The sequence below is a fragment of the Cynocephalus volans genome, chromosome 1, assembly GCF_027409185.1.
Source record: "Cynocephalus volans isolate mCynVol1 chromosome 1, mCynVol1.pri, whole genome shotgun sequence".
Taxonomy (NCBI): Eukaryota; Metazoa; Chordata; class Mammalia; order Dermoptera; family Cynocephalidae; genus Cynocephalus; species Cynocephalus volans.
The window spans coordinates 62,363,932-62,389,586 of NC_084460.1; positions in this window are offsets into that span (position 1 = coordinate 62,363,932).

Below are 25,655 nucleotides of genomic sequence, written 5' to 3' on the forward strand. Positions count from 1 at the left end.
TCCATTCACAATAGCTACTAAAAAATGAAATACCTAGGAGTAAATTTAACCAAGAAGGTAAAAGATTTCTACAATGAAAACTTTAAAACACTGGTGAAAAAAAATTTAAGACACAATAAATGGAAAGATAACTCATGTTCATGGGTTGGAAGAATTCACATCATCAAAATGTCCATATTACCCAAAGCAATCTACACATTCGACCCAACCCCTATCAAAACACCAATGACATTCTTCACAGAAATAGAAAAAACGGTTTTAAAATTTGTATGGAACCATGGAAGACCTTGTATAGCAATCTTAAACAAAAAGAACAAAGTTGTAGGAATCACACTACCTGAGTTCAAAATATTCTATAAAACTATAGTAACCAAAACAGCATTCTACTGGCATAAAAACAGGCAAAAAGATCAATGGAACGGAATAGGGAGCCCAGAAGTAAACTTGTGCACTTACAGCTGACAGATTTTCAGCAAAGGTGCCAAAAATATCCACTAGAGAAAGGAGAGTGTCTACAATAAATGGTGCTGGGAAAAAACTGGATATTCACATGCAGAAGATCAAAACTAGACCCTATCTCTCACCATAACAAAAATCAACTCAAAGTGGATTAAAGACTAAAATTTAACACCCAGAATTATGAAATTACAAGAAAAAAACATAGGGGTAATGCTACTTGAAATGGGAATAAGCAGCACTTTTTTGGACAAGACTATAAAAGCACAGGCAGCTAAAGCAAAAATAAACAAATAAACTAAAAAGCTTGAAACTAAAAAGCTTCTGCACAACAATGGACACAGTCAATAAAATGAGGGGACAACCTACTGAATGGGAGAAAGTGTCTGCCAACTATACATAAGACAAGGGTCTAATATCCAGAATATATAAGGAATTCAAAACTAACAGCAAAAACCCACAAATTACCTCATTGAAAAATGGGCAAAGGACCTGAACAGACAGTCTCAAAAGAAGATGCACAAAAGGCCAACAGGCATATGAAAAAAATGTTCAACATCACTAATCATTAGGGAAATGCAAATTAAAACCACAATGAGATATCTCACTCTAATTAGAATAGCTATTATCAACAAGACAGAAAACAAATGCTAGTGAACATGTGGAGAAAGTGGAATTCTCCTACATTGTTGGTGGGAATGTAAATTGGTGCAGCCATTGGGGAGAACAGTGTGGAGCTTCCTCAGAGAACTAAAAATAGATCTACTTAATGACTTAGCTATCTCACAACTAGTTATATACCCCAAGGAAATTAAATCAATATATCAAAAAGACACATCCCTTGTTCATCGTAGCACTATTCACAATAGCCGAAAGATGGAATCAACTTAAGTTCCCTTCAATGGATGAATGGGTAAAAAAAACTATGGTTTATATTCACAATACAATACAATCCAACTAGCTATTTTAAAAAAATCTTATTATTTGCAGCAACATGGATGGAACTGGAAACCAGCATGTTAATGAAATAAGCCAGGCACAGAAAAACAAATACTGCGTGATCTTACTCAAATGTGAAATTAAAAAAAAAAAAAAACTGTTTATAGTAGCAGTAGAGAGTAGAATAATGGTTACCAGAGGCTGTGATGGAAGGGTGGAAAGAGGGAGGAGAAGTCGTGGACTAATGGGTACAGAAATATGCTATCTACCCTAAGTGAATCATTGTGCAGTATATGCATGTATTGAACCAACACACTTACCCCACAAATATGGACAAATAAATGTTAAAATTAAAAAAAATTAAAAATATCAAACTATAAAGCATACACAAGAAAGAGAAAAAAGAATGAAGGAAAATGGACATATATTCAAAGAAACTGGACATTATTAATCATACCAGCATACAAATAATATAATGCAAGAAGAAGAGGAAAGAAAGGAGAATTTAAAATATTCAAAGAAATAATAGCTTAGAACCTAACAAATTTCATGAAAAATATTAAGCAACACATTCAAGAAACTCAACACACAGAGACTCACACCTGGACACATGATAGTTAAGGAGAAATCTTTTTTTAAAAGATAACTTATTATACGTATGTGTGGTGTACAACATTGATTTTCAATAATTGTGTAGAATGTGTGGTGGTTAGATCAGGATAGTTAGCTTATTCAGCATTACAACCCACAATCATTCTTTGTGTCCATCAACCAATTCCTCATTAGCCTCCCTCTCTCTCACCCTCCCCTCCCCTTTTCCACCTCTAGTAACCATGGTTCTTTTCTCTCTTTCTAAAAGTTCAACATATTAATGTGATTGTAGTTTCTTTTTCTCTCTCTGACTCTCTTTATTGTTTATTTGTTTATTTATGGATTGTGCTCCTGGTTATGGGTGAGAACATGTGGTATTTCTCTTTTTGTACCTGTGTTGTTTCACTTAGGATAATTTTTTCCAGGTTCATCCATGTTGCTGCAAATGGTAGAATTTCATTCTTTTTTATGGCTGAGTAGTACTCCATTGTGTATACATATCATAATTTCCTTATTCAGTCATCATCCATGAACATTTAAGTTGGTTGCATCACCTGGCTATTTTAAATAGAGCTTCAGTAAACATGGGAGTGCAGGTATCCCTTCGACCTGATGATTTCCATTCCTCTAGATATATCCCCCAGCAGTGAGATTGCTGGATCATATGGTATTTCTATCTGTATTTGTTTGAGGAACTTCTATACTGTTCTCCATAATGGCTATACTAATTTATAGTCCGACCAACAGTGCAGAAGGGCTCCTCTTTTTCCACATCCTTATCAGTATTTGTTATTCTCTGTCTTTTTTATAATAGCCAGTCTGATTGGGGTGAGGTGATATCTCAGAGTGGTTTCGATTTGCATTTCCCCGATGATTAGTGATGTTGAGCATTTTTTCATATACCTGTTGGTAATTTGTATGTCTTCCTTGGAGAAACGTCTGTTCAGCTCCTTTGTCCATTTTTTAATTGGATTATTTGGGGGGGGGGGTTGCTGTAAAGTTGTCTGAGCTCTTTGTATATTCTGGATATTAATCTTTTGTCAGATGCATAGTTTGAAAATATTTTCTCCCATTCTGTAGGTTGTCTTTTCACACTGTTAATTGTTTCCTTTGCTGTGCAAAAGCTTTTTAGTTTGATACAATCCCTTTTGTTTATTTTTTCTTTTGTTGCCTGTGTTTTGGGGGTGTTATTTATAAAGTGTTTGCCCAGTCCTAAATCCTGGAGTGTTTCCCCTATGTTTTCTTCTAGGTGCTTTAAAGTTTCAGGTCTTATATTTAAGTCTTTAATCCATTTTGAGTTGATTTTGGTATACGGTGAGAGGTACAGATCACGTTTCATTCTTCTACGTATGGATATCCAGTTTTCCCAGCCCCACTATTGAAACGGCAGTCTTTTCCCCAATGTATGTTCTTGGTGCCCTTGTCAAAGATTAATTGGCTGTGCATACATGAGTTGATTTCTGGGTTCTCCATTCTGTTCCATTGGTCCATGTGTCTGTTTATGCCAGTACCATGCTATATTTTGTTACTATAGATTTGTAATATAGTTTGAATTCATAAAGTGTAATGCCTCTGGCTTTACTTTTTTTGCTCAGGATTGCTTTGGCTATTCAGCGTCTTTTGTTGTTCCATATGAATGCTAGGATTGTTTTTTTCTATTTCTGTGAAGAATGTCATTGGTATTTTGATGGGGATCACATTAAATCTGTAGATTGCTTTGGGTAGTATGGACATTTTTACTACATTGATTCTTCCAATCCATAAACAAGAAATGTCTTTCCATCTTTTGGTGTCTTCTTCAATTTCTTTCAGTAGTAATTTGTAGTTCCCATTGTAGATATCTTTCACCTTTTTGGTTAGATTTAATCCAAGGTATTTTATTTTTTTTGGTGGCTATTGTAAATGGGCTTGCTTTCTTGATCTTTTTCTTCTAGTTTGTTGCTGGAGCATAAAAATGCTACTAATTTTTCTGTATATTGATTTTGTATCCTTCATCCTTAATGGATTTGTTTATTAGCCCTAAGAGTTTTTTGGTAGAGTCTCTTGGGTTTTCTATATGTAGAATCATGTCATCTGTGAACAGGGACAATTTGATTTCATCTTTACCTATTTGGATGCCCTTTATTTCTTTCTCTTGTCTAATTTCTCTGGCAAGTATTTCTAATACTATATTAGTGGTGAGAAGAGAAAGTGACTCATTATAAAATAGGTAGCTCTAATAAGATTAACAGCTAACTGCAAATCAGACACCTGGAGACCAGAAGTCAGTAAGACAATATATTCAGTGCTAAAAGAAAAGAAAAAAATAAATAAAAATAAAAACCTCTTAATCAAGGCTGTTATATCCATCAAAACTACATTTCAAAATTAAGCCAAGATAAAAACATTCTCAGATGTTATGTACTAAATGTTTGTTCCCCCTCCAAATCATATGTTGAAGCCCCCAATGGGACTGCATTTGAAGATAGAGTGATAGAGCCTTATAGAGATTAATTAAGGTTAAATGAGAATCCCAATCCAGTAGGATTAGTGCCTTTATAAATAGTCAAGATCTCTCTCTCTCTCTCTCTCTCTCTCTCTCTCTCTCTCTCTGTGTGTGTGTGTGCGTGCGTGTGTGTGTGTGCGTGTGCGTGTGTGTGTGTGTACCATATGAAGGCACAGCAAGAAGATGGCCATTTGCAATTCAGGAAGAGAACCCTTGCAAAAAAACGATGCTGCCAGACCTTGATCTTGGACTTCTAACTCCAGAACTGAGAAAATAAATTTCTGTTGTTTAAGCCACCCGTTCTATGATATTTTGATATAGCAAACTGAGCTGACTAATCCACTAGATAAGCAAAATCTAAGAGAATGTGTGGCTAGAACACTTGCCTTACAAAAAACACAGGGGAAGTTCTTCAAGCTGAAAGCAAGTGACACAAGACAGTAATTTGAATCCACACACAAAATAAAGGGTACCGTTAAAGGTAATTATGTAGGAAATTGTAACATACAATATAATGTCATATTTCTTCTTCTTTCTTAACATATTTTTAAAAATAACTTTGTAAACAAATATATGAGTAATTGTATTGCATGCTTATATCATGTAGAAACGCAATATATTAGACACCAACAGCACAAAAGGAGATGGATGAGACCAAACCTGTATTGCAGTAAGGAAGACAACAGATGGTTATGCAGATCCAAGTTAGCAAATAAAGTATTAAAAATTCTCAATCTCTCTCTCTCTCTCTCTATTTTTATATATATACACACACACACATATATATGTATATTTATAATACATGTTCTTACTTTCCTCTATTTATATATATATATATGTTCTTACCTTCCTTTAAAAGACATGAAATTAAATATAAAAATAATAATTATAACTCTATGTTAAAGAATGTGTAACCTTGTAACATATATTAGACAAAGTAGGTAAAGCAAGAATAGCACAAAAGAGAGGGGTACAGAAAGCTATAGAGAAAAAGGTTTTTTCATTATCATTGAAAATTAAATTATTGTAAATTGAAAGTAGTGTCTAAGTTAAGATGTATCTTGTATGCCTTAGTACAACCACTAAAAAATTTACTAAAAAATAGAAAATAAAAACTCATTAAAATATTCAAATGTTACACACAAAAATATTCACTTTATGCAATGGAAGGCAGTAAAAAAGGAGCGGAAGGATGAAAAATAACATGAGACATATAGAAAACAAAAAGCAAAATAGCAGATATAAATGCAATCATATGCATAATGACATCGAATGTAAATGGATTAAAGAATCCCGTGAAAAAGCAGAGTCTCAATGGGAGTATAGAAACAAGATCGAATTATGTGCCATCTACAGGAGATACACTTTAGACTAAAAGATATAAATAGGGTGAAATTAAAAAGGTGAAAAAACATTTGCCATGCAAACAGCAATCATAAGATAGATGGAGTGGCTATAGAAAATCAGGGGAAATAGACTTTAGAACAACAAATGTTAGTAGATATAAAGAGGGAAACTTTGTAATGATTAAAAAATCAGAAATACATAAAATTTACAGGTACATATGAACTCAACAACAGAGTCCCTAAACTAACAGAATTAAAGGGAAGAATAGACAAGTCAACATTAGTGCTTGGAGACTTCTCACTTACATTAATTATTAGAACAACTAGGCAGAAGAAGAGCAAGGATACAGAAGACTTGTGCAATACTCTAAACCAGCAAGACCTACCAGACATCTGCGGAACACTCCACTCGATAGCCACAGAATACACATCCTTCTTGAGCACACATAGAACATTTTCCAGGATAGACAATATGATATACCATAAGACAATCCTCAATAAATGTAAAAGAATTGAAATCATGCAAAATATGTTCTCTCACCACCATGGAATTAAATTAAAAATAAATAACAAAAGGAATTCAAGAAATTCATGAATTAGTGGAAAGTAAATAACACATTTTTAAATAACCAATAGATCAATTAAGAAACCACAGGGAAATTAGAAAATACTTTGAGATGAATAAAAATAAAAACACAACTTACCAAAATTCATGGAATACAGCTAATGCAGTGCTTTGAGGAAGAGGTATAAGTATAAATGCATAGTTTAAAAAGAAAATTATTTCAAGTCAGTTAGCTAAACTTTTACCTTAGGAAACTAAAAAAAAAAAAAAAGCAAACTAAACCAAATAGAGAAGACAAAAGGAAATCATAAAGACTGCAAGAGAAAAAAACAAAATAGAAAACTGAAAAATGAGAGAGAAAAGTAATGAAATGAAAAGTTAGTTCACTGAAGATCAACAACATTTACAAAACTTTAGCTATATTGACTAGTAAAAAAAGAGGACTCAAATTACTGACATCAGGAGTGAAGGAGGGTATATTATTACCAACCTTACAAAAATAAAAAGGACTATAAAGAAATACTATAACCAAATATATGCCAACAATTTAGATAACTTAGAAAAAATGGGGAAAAAAATCTCAGAAATTTGCAAAATGAAAGGAGTAGAAGTAGATTCATTAGAAGTTGACACTGAATACCACAAGTGAAAAAGCTCAGACCCAGATGGTTTCACTTAAGAAGTCTGCCAAATATTGAAAGAATCAATACCAAACTTCACAAAATGTTTTGAGTAGGAAATACTTCTCGATTCATTTTTTGAGTGTGATATTACTCTGATACCAAAGCCAGATAAAGAAAGCACAAGAAAATAAACTATACACTTTTCATATAGACCACATGGCATAGACCCATGTTTCCCTTCTCCCTTCATTAAGCACAGCTACAAGCTCTTGAAACTGTGCACGAGGCAACCAAAAGAGAACAATGAAAGATGTTAAGGAGCAGGTGAGCTGGTTTGGGACCCTAGGACAGGAGGAACTGCATAGCTACAACGTTTATTATGTCCCCCCATCCAATAGAGAAAAGTCACCCAGATTCAGTATTCTATGTCCCCCAATCTACAACGAGGTAGGCTTTCTCCTTTAAATGCAACAAAGTCCTTCTGACAAAGCAGGCAAGAATGACACCACAATAAAGGGAGAACAATCAGTGGCCCACCAGACAATGAATGGTCAGGGGACTTTGTCTGCTTTGCCGCTGGGCCCAAGATTACCCTCCCTTCCCAGGGCCTCCAATGCAAGCAGGCAGGATGTGCAGGATGAAAAGTGCACACACAGCATATCAGACTTTGTGAGCTGTAGCTCATGCATGCTGAGAAGGAAATTCACAGCACTAAATGGTTTCATTAGAAAAGAAATAAGGACTTAAATCAATAATGTAAGTTCCAACTTCAAGAGACCAGAACAGTGTGGGCAAATTAAACCCAAAGCAATAAGAAGAAAGGAAAAATAAAGACAGTAACAGAAATCAACAGAATTGAAAAACAGATAACAATTCAAAAATCAATGAAACCAAAAGCTGGTTCCTCAAAAAAAAAAAAAAAAAAAAATCAACAAGTTGATAACTTATAGCAAGAGTGACAAAATAAAAAAGAATACAAATCAGCAAATATGAAAACTGAAACAGGGGATATTACAGCCATTAAAAATAAAATAAGGAAATAATATGAACAACTTTATCCTCACAAATCCAACAATTTAGAAGAAATGAACCAATTCCTTGGAAACCGCAAACTACCAAAATTCAATCAAGGTGAAACAGGCAATCAGAATAACAATCAACCATCAAAGAAATTGAATTTATATTTTTAAAACTTTTCAAAAAATATTTTTCACACCCAAATGGCTCCTCTGGGAAGTCTATCAAATATTTAAAGAAGATTTAACATCAATTTTACTCAATCTATTTCAAAAAATAGAAGAGAAGGGATCATGTCCCAACTCAATTTATGAGATTAGTATTACCTTGATATGAAAACCAGACAGAGATAATACAAAAAAAAGAAAATCACAAATTAATATCTGTCATGAAATTAGATGGAAAAGCTGTCAATAAAATATAGCAAACTGCATCCAACAATGTCTGTAAAGATTTATACATTTGTCACGATGTTAATTCTTCCCATGCAAGAGCATGGAATGTATTTTCACCTTTCTACCTCTTTAATTTCCTTCAGTAGTGTTTTGTAGTTCTCATTGCAGAGATCTTTCCTTGGTTAAACAGATTCCTAGGTATTTTCCTTTTTTGGTGACGATTGTAAATGGGCTTGTGTAGTGCATTGAATAATGTCCCACCAAAATTCACTGAGGCTTGAATTTTGTGCCCTAAGTTTTATGTATTAGAAACAGTCCACACTGTGACTTTTAAGAGGGTGGGACATCCTGTTATGGTAATTGAAAGGTGGAGCCTTGAAGAGATGATTGGATTGTAAGAACATGCAGTAGTAAATGGATGAATTATTGTGGTCAGGGGCATGGTTCTGAGAGCTTTAAAAGAAGAAAGAAGAGAGTCTCTCTCTCTCTCTCTCTCCTCTTTCTGCTCCACCATTTTCCCAATGAGATTCTCTGCTATCACTGTCACCACCACCTTGGCTCTCACCAGATGTTTTCCCTGGACTTTGGACTTCCCAGCCTCAAAAACTGTAAGCAATAAATTTCACTTTTTAAATAAATCACCCGGTTTCAAGTTTTTTGTTATAAGCCACAGAAACAGACTAATATACCTTTCTTCCTTGATTTCTTTTTCTGCTAGATTATTACTGGAGTATAAAAATGCTACAATTATCTCAGTTTTAATGAGGTATCACCATGGTTTCTCTCAGCTGACTTTTGTCACAATGGTACTGGTAGTGTTTTAAACATTCTGCCTCCTAACTTTATATGGCAATTTTAAAATCAAATTTTGTGGGGAAAACAAATAAAAAAAACTACAGACCAATGCCTTTTATGAATATAGACACAGACCAATGCCTTTTATGAATATAGACACAATACTCTTTTTGAAAATTCTAGAAAACCATCAACATATAAATATTTTTATATGATATGACCAGGTGATTTTTTTCCAGGAATGCAGGATTGATTGATTATCCAAAAATCAATCAACATAATACACCATATAAATAGAATAAAATACAAAACCCACACGACCATCTCAATAGATGCAGAAAAATCAAGTAACAACATCCTACACCCTGTCATGATAAAAATCTAGAAAATGAAGGAAACATTTTTAACCTGATAAAAGGCATCTCCCAAAAAACCCTTAAGCCAACACTATTCTTAATGGTGCTTTCTACCTAAGCTCAGGGAAAACACAAGAACATCTGCTCTTGCTTCTTCTTTTCATAAATACTGGTGTCTTTAGCCATAGTGACAAGGCAAGAAAAAAAGCCAAGTGTTTTTTATGTCCTCCAGGTTTTTTCATGTTGCCACAAATTATAGAATTTCCTTTTTTTTTTTTTTTTGAGGCTGAGTAGCATTCTACTGTGTATTTATTATTTTTTATCTACAAGAGGTGTATTATTTATTTTTTAAAATTTATTTATTTATTATTATTTTTTTTTTTTACAATCAAGGGTGTTGTGGAGCAGTGGGAGGGGCAGGTAGGAGGGGGTAGAGAAATGGAGGTGGGGGGCAAGCCCACAACCAGCTCCTTTGCTGGCCTGGTTATGGAGGGTAGGGACATGGTTAAGGCCTTTGGCTCCCCCACCCCAGTGCAGGAGCCTGGGGGGCTTCTGCAGAGGCTTGGTCATCACTAGGCTGGATGCAGACATCAGGGGGTGTGGCTGAGGACGTTTGCTCTCCACCCTACCCCAGCTTGGGAGCCTGGGGGGCTTCCAGTACTTCTAGGTTTTATAGCTGTTTCTTTGGTGGTGTTAGACCTTTGCTGATTAATACCAAAACTTTGCCTCTGGTCTGTAGGTATTCTGTTTTTTCTTTCAGTTCTGTGTTGGATTATTTGCTATTCCCACCACCACTCCTTGGAACTCCTGCCTTTCTTGGCAGAACCACTCTGTGCAATCAATATTTCTGGTCAAGGACCAAGGAGTATACTTCTACAGTTCTGGTTGTGTCATAATTCTTCTGACCTTTCTATTGCTTCTACCTGTTTTTGACTACATTTCTTTTATTTACCTACCAGATTTTCTTCTCATTTTGTTGGTTTTAATATTAGCTCAAACTCCAATTCCATCATGAAGCTTTCCTTGTTTACTACAGCCTATAATGAGTTTTCAGTTCTCTTTTTCTTGTATGCATGTATATTGCACTTATTTAGCACAGACCACAAAATGCCTGGCAATTTTTTACCTTTCCTGAGTATATACTATACACCAAGAAATGTGCTAAGAGCTTCCCATTTGCAGGATTATTTAAATGTGAATTAATCTTGTTTTCTTCTTCATTAGGCAAGCAAGCCATTCTGAGAAATTTCATTCTTTTCTATGATTCTATGTATATCAAGATGCCCCCAAATTCCATTACACCAGAGCCTGAGGCAGCAGTGGCCAAGGACAGGGACGGCGATGACGTGGAGGCAGAGAGGGAACCGCCCGGCCCAGCCCAGCCCCGTGAGTGAACCCGGCCCGGCCCTGCTTGGGGGGCGGACGCCCACCCGGCTTCCGCCTGCCTCACCAGGCCACTCACCGGCCCCGGGGCTGCCTCCATTTTCTCAGGTGGTGGCCACTCTGGCCCAGCTCGGCCAGGCCTGTCCGCCTCGCCTGGCTCAGCTCCTCACTGAGCCTTCCCACTTGCTTGCCCTGGTGCAGGGCTTCCCAGGGCCTGCAGGCCGGCCTCCCCTCCCACTCTCTCCACAGTTCTCTGGTGGGGCTGGTGGTGTGGGGCATCCCCGGCCAGTGTCGGGAGGGCAAGGAAGTACGGGCTGGGGCGACTGTCACTCTACCGCACCCTGGGCTCCAGCCCCCGGTAAACTTCTTGTTACTGGGAGGCAAATACCATCTCTGCGGCCACCAGTTCGGAAAAACGCCTAACCGATTTCTGGTTAGGAATAGTGTGGTCAGAACATTTCCGAGTTTGCTTGAACCTGCCGGAGAGCTGACTGTGGGCGGGCACCAGAGTTGGTCCATGCCAGGGGGATTCAAAGGTGAACCGTGTGCTGTGGGCTCCTCCCCAGGGGAGCTCACGCTCTGGTGTGGGAGATAAGACAAGTACACAAATAACAGTGATACCAGGAGGAAGGTGATAAGTCCTGAGAAAGATCTACACAGTGCTACAAAGGCACCCAGAGCAACCGGTTGTCTGCGCCTAGCAGAAACCTGGTAGACTTCCTGGGCAAGGCGGTACCGAGCAAGGTCTTGAAGGCCCAGCTGATAGATGAGGGTTGCAGAAGACACGTCCCAGCCCAGCCCATTGAGCACAGAGCAGGGAGACGTATGGCTAGGGAGGCGGAGACTCGACAGAAACCACACACCCTGTGGGTCCACCACTGCATGATCCAGCAGCCCGGGCCAGAGCACACGGAACAGGGAGAAGTCCTGCACAGGAAGTGGAAGCTCAGAAGAGACCACACACCCTGGGGTACCGCCCCATGATCCAGCAGCCCAGCAGAGTCCAAGCTGAACAGAGAGGTGACTACCCAGAGAGGCTCAAGACCGGAGGCAACCACACACACAAGGCACTAGAGGCCAACTGAGCAGTCACGGAGGTAGCCATACCAAATTGGCAACCACAGCAACATCTTAGATAGTCAATAGTCTCAAACCAGTGGACTGTGAAACCCCCTGCCACAATGAATAAACATCAAAAAAAAGATACCAGAAATACAAAAAATCAAGAAAGTACACCACCAAAAGTTAATAAATCTCAAACTCTAGATCCTATAGAACAAGAAGCCCTTGAAAAAACTGACAAGGAATTTTGAGTGATAATTCTAAGGAAACTGAATGAGATACAAGAAAACTCAGCTAGACATCATGATGAAACGAGGAAAAGTATACAGGACCCGAAAGAGGAAATGTACAAGGGAATCAATGTCCTGAAAAAAACTGTAGCAGAACTTGCCGAACTGAAGAAGTTATTCAGTGAAATCAAAAACAAAACGGAGAGTTTAACCAGCAGGCTTGTCAAAGTTGAAGAGAGAACCTCTGAACTTGAAGATGGGCTGTTTGAAGTAACACAAGCAGACAAAAAAAAAAAAGAAAAAGAAAAAAGAATCAAAGACATTGAAGAAAATCTAAGAGACATATCAGACAACCTTAAGCGCTCAAATATCCGAGTCATGGGTATTCCAGAAGGGGAAGAAAACGGAGATTGCATTGAAAACATATTCAACAAAATAGTGGCAGAAAACTTCCCAGGTATAGGAAAAATCACAGATCTTCAGATCCAGGAAGCTCAACGATCTCCAAACGTATTCAACCCAAAAAGCCTTCTCCAAGACATGTTATAGTCATATTGGGAAAACTCAGAGACAAAGAGAGAATCTTCACAGCTGCAAGAGAGAAGCGTCAAATCACCTATAAGAGAGCCCCAATCAGGCTAACATCAGACTTTTCATCACAAACCCTAAAAGCTAGAAAGGAATGGGATGATATATTCAAAATACTAAAAGACAAAGATTGCCAGCCAAGAATACTCTACCCTGCAAGGCTATCCTTCTGAAATGAAGGGCAAATAGTATATTTCTCAGACAAACAAAAACTGCAGGAGTTCACTACCACACAACCACCCTTACAAGAAATCCTCAAGGGAGTACTGGGTTTGGTTCTTGAAAAATAACCACCACTGCCATAAAAACCCAAGAAAAATCAAAACCCACTAGTATAATGAAAATGGCATTCATGAAGAGAATACAATCAAACAAAAACGCAATCTGCACCCTAAGGAACCAACAAACACAGAAACCAAACAGTAAATCAGAAAGCAAGGAACAAAAGACACCTAAGACAACCAAACAACCAATAAAATGCTAGGAATAAATCAACACCTTTCAATAACAACTCTTAATGTAAAAGGCTTAAATTCCCCAATCAAAAGACACAGACTGGCTGACCGGATTAAAAAGGAGGACCCAACTATATGCAGCCTACAAGAGACCCACCTCAACCATCAAGATTCACTTAGACTAAGAGTGAAAGGATGGACAAAGATTTACTGTGCAAACAGAAAAGAAAAACGAGCTGGAGTAGCTATTCTTATATCGGACAAAATAAACTTTAAACTAAAAACCATAAAAAGAGACAATGAGGGACACTACTTAATGATATCAGGACTGATGCATCAAGAAGACATAACAATCATAAATATGTACGCACCCAATGTTGGAGCAGCCAGATTTATAAAACAAACTCTATTAGACCTAAAGAAGCAAATAGACACTAATACCATAATAGCAGGGGACCTGAACACCCCACTGTTAATATTAGACAGATCATCTAGGCAAAGAATCAGTAGAGAAACACAAGATCTAAACAATACTCTAGACCAATTGGAATTGGCAGATATCTACAGAACATTCCATCCAACAACCTCAGAATATTCATTCTTCTCATCAGCACATGAATCATTCTCCAGGATAGATCACATATTAGGTCACAAATCAAGTCTCAATAAATTCAAAAAAATTAAAATTATCCCATGAAATTCAAAAAAATTGGAATTATCCCATGTATTTTCTCAGACCACAATGGATTAAAACTAGAAATTAATAACAAACGAAACTCTGGAAACTATACAAACACATGGAAATTAAACAGCATTCTACTTAATGACATATGGGTCCAAGAAGAAATCAAGCAGGAAATCAAAAAATTTATTGAAATTAATGAAAATAATGACGCATCATACCAAAACCTGTGGGATACGGCAAAAGCAGTATTAAGGGGGAAATTTATTGCATTAAATGCTCACCTCAGAAGAATGGAAAGATGGCAAGTGAACAACCTAACACTTCACCTTAAAGAACTAGAAAAACAAGAACAATCCAAACCTAAAGTTAGCAGACAGAAAGAAATCATTAAAATCAGAGCAGAACTTAATGAAATTGAAACCCAAAAATCAATACAAAAGACCAATGAATCAAAAAGTTGGTTTTTTGAAAAGATAAATAAAATTGACAAACCATTAGCATGGCTAACAAAAAAAAGAAGAGAGAAGATTCAAATAACCCAAATTAGAAATGAAAAAGGCGATATTACAACTGATTCATCTGAAATAAAAGAAATCATTCGAGACCACTATAAACAACTATACACCAACAAATTTGAAAATCTGGAGGAAATGGATAAATTTCTGGACACACACAAGCTCCCAAAACTGAACCATGAAGATGTAGGAAATTGGAACAGACCTATAACCATAAAGGAGATTGAAGCTGTTATCAGAAGGCTCCCAACAAAGAAAAGCCCAGGACCAGATGGATTCACAGCAGAATTTTACCAAGCATTCAAAGAGGAATTGACACCGATTCTTTACAAACTATTCCAAAAGATTGAAACAGACGCAAATCTCCCAGATTCATTCTATGAAGCAAACATCATCCTGATACCAAAACCAGGTAAAGATATAACCAAAAAAGAAAACTACAGGCCGATATCCTTGATGAATATAGATGCAAAAATCCTCACTAAAATACTAGCAAACAGAATACAGCAACACATACGAAAAATTATTCACCATGATCAAGTGGGATTCATCCCAGGGATGCAAGGTTGGTTCAACATATGCAAATCAATAAATGTGATACATCATATTAATAAAGTTAAACATAAGGACCATATGATCATCTCTATAGATGCTGAAAGAGCCTTTGATAAAATCCAGCACTCACTCATGACAAAGATCCTCTATAAGTTAGGTATAGAGGGAAAGTATCTCAACATAATTAAAGCCATATATGCCAAACCCACTGCCAATATCATCCTGAATGGGGAAAAGCTGAAAGCTTTTCCTTTAAGAACAGGCACTAGACAAGGATGCCCACTCTCACCACTCCTATTCAATAAAGTGTTGGAAGTACTAGCCAGGGCAATCAGAGAAGAGAAGGAAATAAAGGGCATCCAGATTGGAAAAGATGAAGTCAAACTGTCCCTGTTTGCAGATGACATGATCCTATATATCAAACAGCCTAAAACCTCTACAAAAAAACTGCTGGAATTGATAAATGATTTCAGCACAGTAGCAGGATAAAAAATCAACACACAAAAATCAGTAGCATTTCTTTTCTCCAATAGTGAACATGCAGAAAGAGAAATCAAGAAAGCCTGCCATTTACAATAGCCACCAAAAAAATAAAATACTTAGGAATTGAGTTAACCAAGGAGGTGAAAAATCTCTATAATGTGAACTACAAACCACTGCTGAGAGAAATTAGAGAGGATACAAGAAGATGGAAAGATATCCCATGCTCTTGGATTGGAAGAATCAACATAGTGAAAATGTCCATACTACCCAAAGTGATGTACAAATTCAATGCAATCCCCATCAAAATTCCAATGACATTTTTCTCAGAAATGTAAAGAACTATTCAGACATTTATATGGAATAATATAAGACCACACATAGTGAAAGCAATGCTGAGCAAAAAAAATAAAGCTGGAGGCATAACACTACCGGACTTTAAGCTATACTACAAAGCTATAATAACCAAAACAGTATGGTACTGGCATAAAAACAGACACACTGATCAATGGAATAGAATAGAGAATCCAGAAATCAACCCACACACTACTGCCATCTGATCTTTGACAAAGGCACCAAGCCTATTCACTGGGGAAAGGACTGCCTCTTCAGCAAATGGTGCTGGGATAACTGGATATCCATATGCAGGAGAATGAAACTAGATCCATACCTCTCACCATATACTAAAATCAACTCAAAATGGATTGAGGATTTAAATATACACCCTGAAACAATAAAACTTCTTAAAGAAAACATAGGAGAAACACTTCAGGAAATAGGACTGGACACAGACTTCATGAATACGACCCCAAAAGCATGGGCAACCAAAGGAAAAATAAACAAATGGGATTATATCAAACTAAAAAGCTTCTGCACAGCAAAAGAAACAATTCACAGAGTTAAAAGACAACCAACAGAGTGAGAGAAAATATTTGCAAAATATACATCTGACAAAGGATTAATATCCAGAATATATAAGGAACTCAAACAACTTTACAAGAAAAAAACAAGCAACCCAATTAAAAAATGGGCAAAAGAGCTAAGCAGGCATTTCTCTAAGGAAGATATCCAAATGGCCAACAGACATATGAAAAAATGCTCAACATCACTCAGCATTCAGGAAATGCAAATCAAAACCACACTGAGATACCATCTAACCCCAGTTAGGATGGCTAAAATCCAAAAGACTCTGAACGATAAATGCTGGAGAGGTTGCGGAGAAAAAGGAACTCTCATACATTGTTGGTGGGACTGCAAAATGGTGCAGCTTCTATGGAAAATGGTATGGAGGTTCCTCAAACAATTGCAGACAGATCTACCATATAACCCAGCTATCCCACTGCTGGGAATATACCCAGAGGAATGGAAATCATCAAGTCGAAGGTATACCTGTTCCCCAATGTTCATTGCAGCACTCTTTACAATAGCCAAGTGTTGGAACCTGCCCAAATGTCCATCATTGGATGAGTGGATATGGAAAATGTGGTACATCTACACAATGGAATACTACTCAGCTATAAAAACGAATGAAATACTGCCATTTGCAACAACATGGATGGACCTTGAGAGAATTATATTAAGTGAAACGAGTCAGGCACAGAAAGAGAAATACCACATGTTCTCACTTATTGGTGAGAGCTAAAAATGAATATATAAATTCACACACACACACACAAAACAAAAAAACTGGGGGGGGGGAGAAGATATAACAACCACAATTACTTAAAGTTGATACGACAAGCAAACAGAAAGGACATTGTTGGGCGGGAGGGAGGAGGGGGAGGAGGGAGGGAGGTTTTGGTAAGGGGCAACAGTAATCAACCACAATGTATATCGACAAAATAAAATTTAAAAATGAAATTCCATTACACCAAAGTTAGGGCTTAGTAAATTCTGGTGAATTGCTAAAATTAATGGCTTATTTTCTATTTTCATTTATTTTTTTCCTTTTGACTAAAGTGCTGAGAAAACCATTTTATTAAACATGGTAAAAGGTTCTGTTTACTCACTGCCAGATATTGGTGAATTTCAATGACTCTTTCTTTGTATTCATTTAATTAATAGATTTTATTTTTAGGCCTGTTTTAAGTTTGCAGAAAAAATAAGTAGAAAATACAGAGAGCTCTCATATGCTCCCTAAACCCCTTGCTCACAATTTCCCTTGTTATTTACATCTTGTATTGTGTGGTAGATTTGTTACAATTGATGAGACACTATCCATACCTTATTGTTAACTAAAGTCCATAGTTTACATCAGTGTTTACTCTTTGTGTTGCACATTCTATAGGTTTGTGCAAATGCATATTGACATGTATCCACCACTACAGCATCATACAGACTAGTTTTGCTGCACTAAAAATACCCTGTGCTGCTCTACCTACTCATCCCTCCTTCCGACTGCCAAATCCCTGGCTTTGCTTTTTCCAGGATGTCATACAGTTGGAATCATACAGTATGTAGCCTTTTCAGATTGGCTCCTTTCACTCCATGCATTTAAGTTTCCTCCACATCTCTTCATGGCTTGGTAGCTCATTTCTTTTTGTCACTGAAAAATATTCCACTATATGATGCACCACAGTTTATCTCGTCATCTACTGAAGGACATCTTGATTGCTTCCAAGTTTGGGCAGTTATTAACAAAGTTTTATAAACATGTGTGCATATTCTTCTGTAGACATAAGTTTTCAACTTATTTGGGTAATATGGTAAGAGGATATTTAGTTTTGTATGAACCTGACAAACCATCCTCCAAATGATCTATACATTTTGCATTTTCTTCAGCAAATAATGAGGGTGTCTGATGCTCCGCATCCTCATTAGCACTTGGTACTGTCAGTGGTCTGAATTTTGGCCATTCTCATAGTTGTGTAGTGCTATTTCATTGTTGTTTTAACTTGCATTTGCCTGATGTCATATCAGGCTGAGCATCTTTTAAATGCTTATTTGCCATCTGCATGTCTTCTTGGATGAAGTGTCTGTTCAGCTCTTTTCCCTACCCTTTAAACTGGGATGTGTTCTTGTTGAGTTGTAAGAGTTCTTTGTACATTTGGCTTCCAGTCCTTTATCAGACATTAGTTTTGCAAACACTTTCTCCCAGTCAGTGGTTTGTCTTTTCTTTATTTCAACTATGTCTTTTGCAGATCAGAAGCTTTAATTCTAATGAAGCCAAACTTATCAACCTTTTATTTCGTAGAATGTGCTTTTGGTGTTGTATGCAAAAAGTCATCACCAAACCTAAGGTCACCTAGATTTTCTTTTACCTTATCTTTTAGGAGTTTTATAGCTGTGCATTTTATACAATGATCCATTCTGAGTTAATTTTTGTGAAGAATGAAAAAATTGCCTAGATTCTTTTTTTTTTTTTTTTTTGCATGTTGATGTTTAGAACATTTGTTGATAAGCCTCTGTTTTCTTCATTTTATTGCCTTTGCTCCTTTGTCAAAAATCAGTTGACTGTATTTGTGCTGGTTTATTTCTTGGCTCTCTGTTTTGTTTCATTGATCTATTTGTCTATTATTTTTCTTTTTGCCAATACTTCAGTATCTTTCTTTTTTTTTTTTTTTGAGACACAAGTTTTGAGCTTGATTTCAATCTCCCATAACAAAATCTGCCAAAGAAAATGAATGATGGTTACATATTTAACATGTCACATAATATATATAAAGATTATTATACCCTAAAATCATTATGTAAAGTTAATGTTTGATTAAAATATTTATATCAATGGTGCTTTGTAGACTACTTAATAGTCTTTTTTATTTTTGATCTTTAAAAAATCAACAAAATTTGCAAACCGTTATCTAAACTGACCAAGAAAAAAAGAGAAGACAGAAATTACTAAAATCAGAAATAAAGCAGGGGATGGTAGAGCAGTGGCTTCTGCTATGCTGGAGTGGGCTTCGAGGAAAGAAACATCCTCTCCTTTTTCCAATCTCCACTGCTGACCCTCCTTGTGTCACTGCAGTCAAGTGTCTGGGGGGCTGCTTGCACATTAGCTGTGGCTACGCTGTGGTGTCAACCCGCTTTTGTGGCACTTGTGGCTGTGGCAGTGGCTGTGGTGGGCCACTAGCGAGGAAGTGGTGTTTTCAGCATGCTCCTTGCCTGTTTTCCAGTGGGAGATATTGCCCTCAGCTCCCACCTTAGGACCCTGGACATGCCCTTTATCTCACCTGCATCCAGGTGGAGGGGGCTGGCCCTTGGCTCCTCAATACCACACTGTCTTGATTGTTGTTGGGTAATGTCAATCCTCTGACTTTTGTTCTTGTCCTTCAATGTTAAATGGGCTTTTCTGTGTCTTTGCCTTCCATATAAACTTTAGAATCAGCTTATTAATATCCACAAAATAGCTCATGGAATTTTGGTCAGTATTGCATTAAATCTATAGATTGAGTTGGAAAGAACTGATATCTTGACACTGTTGAGTCTTCCCATTCACATACATGCAATATCTCTTCATTTATATAGATCTTATTTGATTTCTTTCATCAGTTTTGTTGTTTTCCCGGTACATATCTTGTATGTATATTGTTAGATTTATGCCGTGATGTATCATTTTTTTGGATGCTACTGTAAATGAAATTGTGTATTTGACTTTAAGTTCCAATTGTATATTGCTGGTATATTAAAAAGGTAATTGGATTTCATATATTAACCCTGTATCCTGCAACCTTATTATGGTCACTAATTAGTTTCAGGAGGTTTTGCTGTTGTTGTTGATTCTGTGGGATTTTTCTACATAGACAATCACATCATCTGTGAATGAGGACTGTTTGATTTCTCTCTTCCCAATCTGAGTACCTTTTATTTCCTTTTCCTTTTTATTGGTTAGCTAGGACTTCCAGTACTATGTTGAATAATAATGGTAAGAAGAAACATCCTTATTTTGTTCCTGATTTTAGGTGAGATGCATCCAGTTTCTCATCATTAAGTGTGGTAGTTGTAGGATTTTGTATTTTTTTTTAAATCAAGTCAAAGAATTTTCCCTCTATTCCTAGTTTGTCATGTAAATTAATCTTGTTTTCCTTGTCAACAGGCAAGTCATTCTAAGGGCTTTCATTCTTTTCTATTATTTCATATATATCAAAATGACCTCAAAATTTCATTATTACACAAAATTTAGGGCCCAGTAAAGTCTAGTGAATTACTTAAGCTACCAGCTTATGTTCTTTTTTCTTTATTTCCCATAATTAACTTAACAAATTTATTAAATATGGTAAAACCTTTGTGCTTACTTGCTGCCACATATCAGTGAATTCCTTGATTCTTTTGTTTTTTTCTTCAAATGAAATCTCTAAGTTAGAATTTCTCAGGGTGTATTTTTCAGAACACTAGTTCCATGAGATCAGCAATCAAAGAGTACTAGGTAAGTGCTCTTATCCTTCTTGGAAAGATCTATTGTATGTTATCACATTGAAGTCTCCAAGCAGCTCTACAGCACAGAATCTGGAGTAATTCTGCCAAACATACCTAATTGTAAAACTTATTTTTCACTTTTAGCCACTGACATTCTATGATTTAATGATCCACAAAACACATCTTGAATAACAGTTCTCCTAGTGGCTTTGTTCAGGTCTGGAAATAAATAAAGCACAGATATTTTTCTGTTGCTACTAAATATACCTTCAGGCACATGTGGGAGATTGGTGCATCCTACACAGCCAACTTCTTTTCTGAAATTATAGGCAGGTTTATTTCTAAGGCAAGGCAAAGGCCATTTCAGCTGTTGATTTAGGTGAATAGTAAATACTAAATTTAGTAGAATTACTCTATGGCCAGCTTCAAAAAACACTGTGTTTGCTCCTTATTCCTCATGAGCAGGGCCATTCACATAGACTGAGCAACCACCTGTGTCACTGGGACTCAGTTTCTGCTCATCCTTGGGTCTCAATGGTTCTGTCTGTAAGAGGACCAGACAGTTCCATTTTCCCAGCACTAGAAATTGATGGACCTGCACCTTCATTCAGACTCACTGCTCCAGTGGACATCCTCCCCGGGCTCTGACTCAGCAGGTGTGGGCTCCAGGCTGGCACTGCTCACTCCCTGCATCAGAATGGACTGGCAGAAGTTGGCATGAGGGAAACCAAATGCTCTGATATGAAACGTGTGTCATCTTTTTCAACAAGACTTTTAAAAAAGACTATGCTTTCAGGATAACATCTAACGTCTTTTTCTCTTTTAACTCTATAAAAATACAAGTTTCCTTATAACCCAGTGATTCCCAGTGAAATATGTATTTATATTAAAAAGAGCTTTAAGAGTTCTTTAACAAACTAAGGTTATCCTTGAAGTATTTAAGGCAAATTATAATATGAAGTAACAGCCTCTCTCTGTGGCCGCTTAGCTTAGTTACAGGGTCATAAAACAATAACGTGTAAAATTGAAGGGGAACTTGGAGGTCATTGGTCTGACTTTCAAAGCAGAGCAGGAATCCTCCAAGCTCTCCTGAAGAACTTAATCCACCCTCTGTCTTAGCTACTCCACTGAGAGCAGCTCCCCAGCACCTGTGAAGCCAGCTCCATACTGGGGCAGTCCCTTCCACTGCTTGGCACAACAGTGCTGCACTCCTAGTCCTGAACTGCTTTTGCTTTCTCCAAAGCCCTAACAATAACCTGCAATGATGGAGCTCACTTTAACCTTGTTTTAACACTTGTTTTAACCTGTTACTGCCAAGGTTAGTTGGCCATAAGATACCTCTAATACTAACAGAAGATCCCTCTCAAATTCTGGACAGAGAGTCACCCACTAACCTCAGACACAGGCTTACTCCTAAGCTGTGGCTGGAAATTTCAGACACATTTTTCACTTCACCATCCCTCCTTGTACTCAACCTTACTGGAAGACGCCCAGGGAGGAAGTCATGGTCACATTGGACATGGCAGTATGAACTTCCAGAGAAAAGGTGTCTCAGTGAAGTTGGGTGACAAATTCTAAGCCACACATACCCAGGAAGTGTCCAAGCTAAGGCCCAAATCTCATGTCTGTTATTGTCTCACTAAAGGGTCTTGGGGGTGCTGTACCAAAGGTGTTCAAACATTAGCCTGCATAGGGGATATCTGATGTGCCTATTATGGATGCAGATTCCCAAAGATGCTAACTCAGAATCTCTGGAGCCTGTGTTTTCTATAGCAACCCACCCCACCCCAACAAGTCTATGGCAGGTGGCTATCAGTCCACAGTGTCCTAGGCTGAGTGGCCAAGTCTGAAGAATAGACCCTGATCACAGATAGACTGTCACTCCTCACCAGCACAACTGGTAAGAGGCATAGTATGTATGCGCCTCTGTCCCTGCTGTGAGGAGTGTGCCCTATAAAATCCCTAATAGACAGGGTCAGCAGTGCCACCTACATCTGCCTATATAGGAACCTCCCAAACAACTCATGCAAAATCCAAATATCCCTCCCTCTGACTCCCATGTCATTCTGCCCCGTTTTCCTAGAATTATGAAACCTCAAGATAGCAGGAGCCCTTGAAGTTCTCTTAAACCAGCCAGTCTTTTACCAATTTAGTTTTGCTTTATCACTAAAAAATGTAGAATTTTCTATTCTATATTTCAACTTGTAGTGCTTGTAGGCACAGTTAAACTTCTTTGAATATGCCATAGTTGTGAACCTTAATGATATTTATTTTATAGATATTTACCAAGTACCTACTATGTACTGAACACTGTGCAGGTCCACAGCACAGAGTATAACAAAATAGGCATGCCCCTGTACTCTTTCAGCAGTTTAGTTTTATGCTCCATTGTTTTAATTGAGATCTTATTTTTATGGAGAAAACAACTGATAAGAAAGTATGTAAAAGCTGTCTATGATTTGACATAAAATGTCTGCTAATGATTATTCAGAGTCACTTAGCATGATAAAGTCAGACTTTGTATTAAGGAGACAGAAAACACCGTGTCTACTCATGCAAAGAGCAACAAGGTGAAGCCTTATGGCTGTGAGGGGCTGTAGCCTGAGTAGGTGTGTGGAGGAAGAGTGAGCTGCTCTCCTAGTGCAGTCAAGAGTGGAGGCCAGGTGGCATCATCAGCAATGAGTTTCAGGGCAGAGGACATGGTCTGTGCCATCATTTCTAGTATTTTAATGAAGTGCCTAGAGCCAAGGGGTACTCAGTCAGTGTCAGAGGTTGGATTAGAGATGGATAGAAAAGTGGACAGGCAAATGATAATGGATCAGAGTCCAATTTTCATTAGAAAAGAGATTTTCAAGAATTTTTGATTTACAACACCAAATTTAACTCTTAAATGGTAAAAACAAAATTAAAAAGTGTAAAAGTGAGATTGAGGGAGAAAGAGACGGTGTCACCTCAGAACTGGAGCACCCAGCCCGTTCTGTCTTGGGGGCTGTCCTCACCCATGTGGTTTTCCTTCCCTCCCAGGACAAAGGTTCTGTCTTATTCATCATTCTATAACCGGAGCACAGGACAATGTAGGAAACACTAAATTATTAATTATTGAATGATTACCTTACTCAGATCCCTTTTTCATGTGCTACTCATCGTTCAGACCTCAGCTCAGCTATGGCCCCCTTCGTGAAGTCCCCTGTGACGCCAGGCTGGATTGAGCACATAAGAATTCTCTCCATCAGAATGTTCATCTCACTGTGGTGCAATGGTCTGTCCCTGCCGTTAGAATAAAGCGCACAATGATGCTCACTCCATGGATTATCCCCTGTCACCATTACAGCGCACAGCACAGGATCAGCACCGACAAGGAACCACGGGATACAGAATGAACTCTGCATAGCCTCAGGGCTGCAGTGGTGTTTCAACACGGCCTGAAATGCAGACAAATCATGGCTGGGATGACCTGTGTAAGTGACCTGCAGTAAAGGTAACCCTGCTTTACTGAGCTGTCTGAGGGGTACCTGCCACCTACCTGAGCAGGGAGATGCACTGGAGAGGTCCTCTAGACAGCACTGGGGTTGTTCTCTAAAAATTCTCTGGAACTGCTTCAGTGATCACACATGGCCCTCAGCACAAGCCCAGGGCCTACTGCTCCAGATGCAGGTCGCTTGCCCTTGACCCTGATGAGGGGCCTTCATAAGGACACTGTTCACTTCACTTCCTGATACTCAGAGATCAAGTTGAAACTGTGAGTCTTGTTTCAGGAAATATCAGCTTAGAATGAGCAAGATCGATCTTAGTGAAACCAATAACACTCTTCAAAGAATACAGGTTTTTCAGCACTCATATTTTGTCATAAATATTTACTGAGTACATGACAAGTGCCAAGGGACAGGCGAGATGCTGTACTTGCATGAAAACTTCACTCTTTGTAACTCCTTTGAGAGGTAGATGTCATTGTACCTGTTTTAAAGATGAAGAAACTGAGGTGAGAAGAGTTAAATAAATGGCACACGGTGCCCAGCCTTATGTTCGTGTGGTACCACAGCTTTTGCCATGTTCGTTAAAGCTCTCTGAGAGACAGGATTGGATAAATTGTTTTCAGCCATTACAATGAAGACCCGAAGCATGAACTGCCTCCCCACACTGGGCAGGCTCACATGTTTGTACCACCCCCTCACTCATTCTCTGTGCAGAGCCTCATCCCATAGGATCTGGAGTCTCACCTGTGCTCCTGTGTGATCCACCCTGAGGCACGGCTGCCCTCTACCTGGACTTGCCTTCAGTGTGCTGGGGTGAAGTTCTCTCCCTCTGTCAGCAGACTCTCAGTCTCACTGCTTGAATTTGATGTCTCTGTGAGTGTTTAGCAGAACAGCCCTCAATCTTAAGTTTCAACACCTGACACTCCATGAGACCTTTCTCAGTCATCTTGGGTGAGCTGCTAAAACAAAGTACCATAGACTTGGGTGATTTGTAAACAAAAGACATTTATTTCTCACCGTTCGGCAGACTGGAAAGTCCAAGATGAAGGCACCAGCAAGTCTAGTGTCTGTGAGGGCCACTTCCTGGTTTACAGAAGGCATTTTACACATGGCAGAAGGGGTGAGGGAGCTCTCTAGGGACTCTTTTATAAGGGCACTAATCCCATTTGTGAGGGCTCCACCCTCATGACCTAATCACCTTCAAAAGGCCTCGTCCCCCAAACCATCACCTTCCAGGTTAGGATTTCAACATATGAATTTTGGAGGACATAAACATTCAATCTATTGCAAGACCAAAGCTGAGTCCACA